The sequence below is a fragment of the Myotis davidii genome, unplaced genomic scaffold (assembly GCF_000327345.1).
Source record: "Myotis davidii unplaced genomic scaffold, ASM32734v1 scaffold1137, whole genome shotgun sequence".
Classification (NCBI taxonomy): domain Eukaryota; kingdom Metazoa; phylum Chordata; class Mammalia; order Chiroptera; family Vespertilionidae; genus Myotis; species Myotis davidii.
Genome location: NW_006288443.1, coordinates 174,919 through 180,981, shown reverse-complemented (window position 1 = coordinate 180,981; position 6,063 = coordinate 174,919). Strand labels below are relative to the sequence as shown.

The following is a 6,063-nucleotide window of genomic DNA, read 5'->3' as shown; positions in this document are numbered from 1 at the left end:
AATGCAAAAATAATATTGAGATATTACATTCATATATGTTTATCCTAAATTGTCTCTATTACCTAAATAACATCAATTCAGGGGTCATTATTTGTTTCAGGGAAGCTTAGAAGAGGTCATTGTTCAACTCTAGCTTCAAATTGGCATTTTATAGGTTCCAAAGGGACAGTGTCTTCTGAGCAAGGCTTTATTGAGAGAGAAGAGGGTTTTCTAAATTACAAAACCATCCTTCTTCTAACAAGAACCAGGTCTGGCTGGCTCAGATAATAGAGTTTTCATAGAAGTTATAGAATATAAGAGGAGAAGGAGAAGAGTATAATGAAGTGGAACTATTCTTTTCTCCACTAATAAAAAGAAGGTCATACCGACAAGATGTCAGTGTGGGTACATTACCTGATTCAGGCATTCAGGAGTCACTTTAAGGGGACATTTTAATGAGTATTCTCCCAGAGTCTATTTTTAAATTGGAAGGAAACAGGATACCTTTAATTGCCAAATCTAAGTGTGTTTCAGTGCATCCGTCAGGGTTCGATCAAGTCCTGTGCAATTGTGGGAGCAGTTTAAGCCAGGTGCTAGGCCTGAAGGAACTCTGCAGGGCTTGGCAATGGAGAAGGAGATCAGAACATGAAGTTGGGAAGAGCAAGGACGAACTACCGTCTTCAAGGATCAACTTGAACCCATGAGGACAAAGTGGAACTTACATCTGAAGGTCACTACCTCCAGTTGTTACGATGTGGTGACAGAAGATTCTGGTGCAGATGCACAGGAACTTCATTTCTTTTATAGGACGCATTCCTTAATTCAAGTTAGTTTTGTCCAGTCTAATAGCACCATGATTTCCTTGCTTCCTTTTAATCAGATCCTTACACTTTTGCACATACTGCCCTTCCATTCCTATAATCATTAAGGCCTTAGGACTTTAGGTTCTAGTCAGTGTCAAACTGTCTTAAGAATAAAGCCTCAGATCTGTTGATCCAAGGAACAGAGGTTCAGTCAAACTGAAGATAACATGTTGACCTCAGTTGTGTTTTGGTCCCAGGCTCATAAAACTGGAAGAAACCTACCCTCAGGAAACTAGACAGAATGAAGCATTGCTGACATCAGGACCTGATGCAATGATCAACTACTCCCTCCCCTGGCCCCAACCAATCAGTGGAGCCCATGACCTTAGCATCCTCAATCACCACGACTAATGATTTCCCCACTAAATAATCTATCCCCTAGAGCAGCAGTTCTCAACCTGTGGGTCGCGATCCCTTTGGTGGTTGAATGACCCTTTCAGAGGGGTTGCCTAAGACCATCCTGCATATCAGATACTTACATTACTATTCATAACAGTAGCAACATTACAGTTATGAAGTATCAATGAAAATAATTTTATGGTTGGGTAACAACATGAGGAACTGGATTTAAAGGGCCAGAAGGTTGAGAACCACTGCCCTAGAGGCTATGGGGGAGCCAGGCTTTAGATGCTAAATTACCCGTGTATCTAGGCTTGGTGCCATTTTCTTAAATAAATCTTTACTTTCTTTGTTGCAAACTTCTGTTCGAGTCTTATTGGGCTTTGATATGTGCAAGCAAACAAACCCCTTTAGTTTGGTAACACTGGTACCTTCACCATAAAAGTACACACACACATCCAGCTTAGGGCTTGAAAAGTCAGAGGAGCCTACATCGCAGGAGTTGGAAGAGCTGAGGCCTGGCTTGTCTCCTACCAACAAGGTGAGCTACAGATCAGTGATGGCAATAGTAGCTGATGTCTTTTTTTTTTTTAAATATATTTTATTGAGTTTTTACAGAGAGGAAAGGAGAGAGATAGTTAGAAACATCGATGAGAGAGAAACATCGACCAGCTGCCTCCTGCACACTCCCCACTGGGGATCTGCCCGCAACCCAGGTACATGCCCTTGACCGGAATCGAACCTGGGACCCCTGAGTCCGCAAGCCGACACTCTATCCACTGAGCCAAACCGGTTTCGGCGTAGCTGATGTCTTAAGTGTAAACCTTGCTACTATGTAACCTCTATCTTCTAACTCCCATGAATATTTCACCTGTGACCAACCATAATCCAGAACCACATAGGCAAAGTCTACTGGCAAACACAATGTCCACTTAACTAACATGACACAGTATGAAGCCACCAAAGACAGTAATGATCATTTTAGAATAAAGTTTGTTTTTGAAAAAAATTTAGATATTTAGCCATTCTGAGTTTAAATGTATATATTTCAACTTCATTTCACAAAATTTATTTATCAGATTGTTTATCAGAAAAAAAACGGTCTTAGGAATGGCACTTGGATCAGGAAATTTTTGATAATTTGGAGAAATTTTCAGAATGTGGTGTGGCCCTAGATAAGGCAGGGATATAATAATGTAACAGAAATTCCTAATGGAAGGTATCAAGGAAAAGATGATGAAAACAAGTACTTTACAGTGTTCTCCAGGACTGACGAAATGTTTGCATGTTAAATCTTGACCCCATTCTTCCTGGGATCCCAATAAGTAGGGGAGATAATGGTAGCAGCCTGATAAGTTCTCTTTACCAAAGTACCAGAGGCTTCTCCCACTTATTTTTCCTGCCCCTGGGAGGAGGAATGGAAGGACACACCTATCTTCTTAATGAAGGTTCTCATTGATAGAGCTGTAAGGCACCACTTCCACAATTCTTTTACATAATTTCCATAATGTAACCAGAACTGAGGTTCAGCTGCCTGCTGCCACAAAAGCCAAACTTGTAAGACAGGTACCGGGAAGAAAAAAGAAAGAGGTGTATTCAAGTGCCAGTCACCTGAGAAGTTGGGGAACTCTTGTCCAAAGCCCATCTCAACATCTCAGTGGAGAAAGAGGTTTTTATAAGAAAGAAGAGGGAAAGCAGAACAAATAAATCAAGAGGAGGAGATTTCAAAGTTCTCCATGTGCAGACCAGCACGGTCCATTCCGATAAGGATCTTGAAACTGGTCAAGTGATGGTCTGATGTGCATCATCTTGATCTGGTTCTACATTTGAGGATCAGCAAATCTCCTGGAACTGGGATGATTGAAGGTCAGAGTCTGTACCCTTTGAAGTTAGTTACTAGGGTTCTTTTTCTTTTTTTGCAGACTTAAAAATATATGTATTTAGAGATCACCTAAGCCCTCTTTGAAAGCAATTTAGTTAAGCTCATTGATTGGGAGGAAAATCATGCTATTAAAATCAGAAACAGAGGCACCAGATTGGTGTAGAATAGCCCCTCCATTGAAAGTGGCACAGTATAGAGACATCCTTCTTTTATGACTCCCACACGTGAACACGTGACGGAGAAACACATGGATGAAGGTTCAATTCAAAATCTGAAACTAGAAATAGGTCAGCTCATCATGTTAGGTCTTGGCCTGATAAGCATGCAAGGCTGAAGTTTTGTTTTCATGTGGGAGAATTTAAAACACTTGAATGTGTACAAAGTCATCATTTCAACTTGAACCTTTATAAAGTAGTTAGTCTCCGTGACGAACTGGCTCTTAAACTCTGTGGCCTTGAAAATGAGGTACTTCTTGTTTTCCTTCTCCTCCAGCTGGAAATTCATCTTGTCGGCGATGGCCTGGACCTTGGCTGTGGCAGGCTGGGTGGCGGAGCACCCCCTCACACATCATTCCGATAGCACTTATCACTGAGCAGTGGGCACAGAGGTGGGAGTAGCAGGCACAGAGGAGCAGGGAGCACGGAACAATGACTGCAAATGAGATTAGCAGCGATGACAAAGTGAGTGGTTATCTGTGAGCAAAGCCCTCTGTCCTAAGTCTGCCAGGTCAGGTGAACAGTTCCTAGGATTCTTATATAAACACTAGAGGCCCAGCGTATGAAATCGTGCGTGGGTATGGTCCTTAGGCCTGGCCTGCAATCAGGGCTATCTTCCCCAGCTGCCCACAGCTGGCCTCGGCCCCTGCTGCCACCCACCCCAGTTCCCTGTTCACCATCAGGTGATTGGAGACTGCCAGCTGGGGAAAGGAACTAAGCGGTGGTCAGTGTACCTCACAGTGACTGATCCAGTGGTCGTTCTGGTCATTCTGCTGTCAGGGTCAATTTGCATATTACCCTTTTATTATATAGGATAGAGGCCTGGTGCACCGGTGGGGGCTTGCAAGCCTGCCCTGATGGGGGCCCCAGATTGGGGTGGGGGTCCCTGCTTGGGGGCGGGGTTGGCTGGGGTGAGGGGCTGCGGTCATTCTGGTCTCTGGTTGTTCTGGTTGTTCCGCCGTTTTGGTCTCTGGGCTTTTATTATATAGGATGCTGTTTATCTAAAAGCTACATGTTAGGGTCAGAATTTACATAAAAAAGTCAAAAAGAGTGGTGGGGTGGATTACAGTTCCTCACTGTTACAAGGGCTTTTCATACTGGCAGACTCATTTGGCTTACTGCTTATATCAACTTTAAACATATTGGACAAACATTGGAACTATATATTCTTTTAATAGAGAAAACTCCAATGATGAAGACAAGTTTCTAGTATGTCTACAGCCCTCTATGATTAAGATGCCATTTCTTGCTTTTGTGGATGTGATATTGTGATGTATAACAAGAAATATATATTTGCCATTGTTCCATTCCAGTTCCTGGCACAGAGCTCCTAAAACCTTTGGAGTTTTCCTTTGTTATGTTAATGAGGTGACTAAGCTCCTAAAGATGCAAACTAGCTGCCTGGGGAACAAACCTTGTGAGTGGAAGGTTGGAAGTTTAGTGCCATCCCCCTTGAGGAGGTGGATATTGAGTTCAATCATCAATAGCAAATGATTTTATTAATCATGCCTATGTATGAAGTCTCCATAAACACACACACACACACACACACACACACACACACACGAGGGGATTTGGAGAGCTTCCAAATTGGGGAACTTGTAGAATTTTGGGGAGAGTGGTGTAGTAAATTGCATTATGCATCTCTTCCATCTGGCTGTTCCTCCTTTTGTAATGGATGGGCTATCTATTGAGTAAATGTTTCTCTGAGTTCTGTGAGTCACTTTAGAAAATGAATCAAACCCAACATAGGGACCATTGGAGCCTCCAGATCTATAGTGTATTGGTCAGAAACACAGGTGACAACCTTTACTTACCACTTGTGTCTAAAGTGAGAGGAAGCAGTTTTGTAGAATCAAGCCTTTAACATGTGGGATCGTGTCAGGCTGTAGTTGAATTGTAGGACACCCAGCTGGTGTCTGAGAATTGGTTGGTGGTGTGGAGAAAAAACACACACATGTTGAATTTGGTGACCAGAACTGTAGTGGACCAGTGGCAAGACTGTCCTTAATTCTTCCTCAGGCTCTATCATGTCAGATAAAGAGACACTCAGTGGGCTTGATTGTTCAATCATCCACACAATATTCTGTGGTATTCAGCTTGGGCTAAAATATAACTTTTTTTTTTATGCTGCGCAAGCACAGAATAGGTAAGTAAAGCCAGAGGGGACCAGGACTCTGTGCCTGGGGCATTCATAATTCTATGGATGTGTGTTGGATGAGGGTGGGGATAGAGCAGGTATGGGCGGCATTAGTTGTGTCATATCCTTCTAATTGGAGGCATTTCTGCCCAGGTTGGGCAGACACTTTGGCTTTTGCGCTGGGTGCCTGGCCCTCCTGCCACATGACACGGCCCCCAGATGATCTTCCCTCCATTCATCTGTCAGAATGGTCCTGGTTCACTCCCCAGTCACTTGGCTCTTTCTCTTTCAACATAGGCACTAAGCAGCAGTGAACTTACAGGGAACAGCTCACAGATCCTCTCCCTTTTATTCTTTGTAGCAAGTTCTGTGTCAGGAGTTCTTTGCCTTATTTTTTCCCCCTCTGCTGTCATGGGCTCAGACTTTGGTTCATTAACTCAGACAACTTTCTTTGGGTTCCCATCTCCTTCTTCCTCAGCTTTTTTGTCTGCTTGGCAAATTGCTACTTACTCACTGAGAATGATTTCTCCAAGTTGTACTTTTCCAACTCTCATCTCCAAGCTCCTGAAAAGGCTAATGAGCACTGGTGCTTGGATTGTAGCACTAGACATTTGCCACAGAGCTAATGCAAAATGCATGGCATGT

At 43.1% G+C, this 6,063-nt stretch overlaps 1 pseudogene; it reads right to left on the bottom strand.

Moving 5' to 3' along the window:
• Positions 1-3,340: 3,340 nt before the first annotated feature.
• On the bottom strand, positions 3,341-3,630 carry LOC107182579 (annotated as a pseudogene).
• Positions 3,631-6,063: the final 2,433 nt, after the last annotated feature.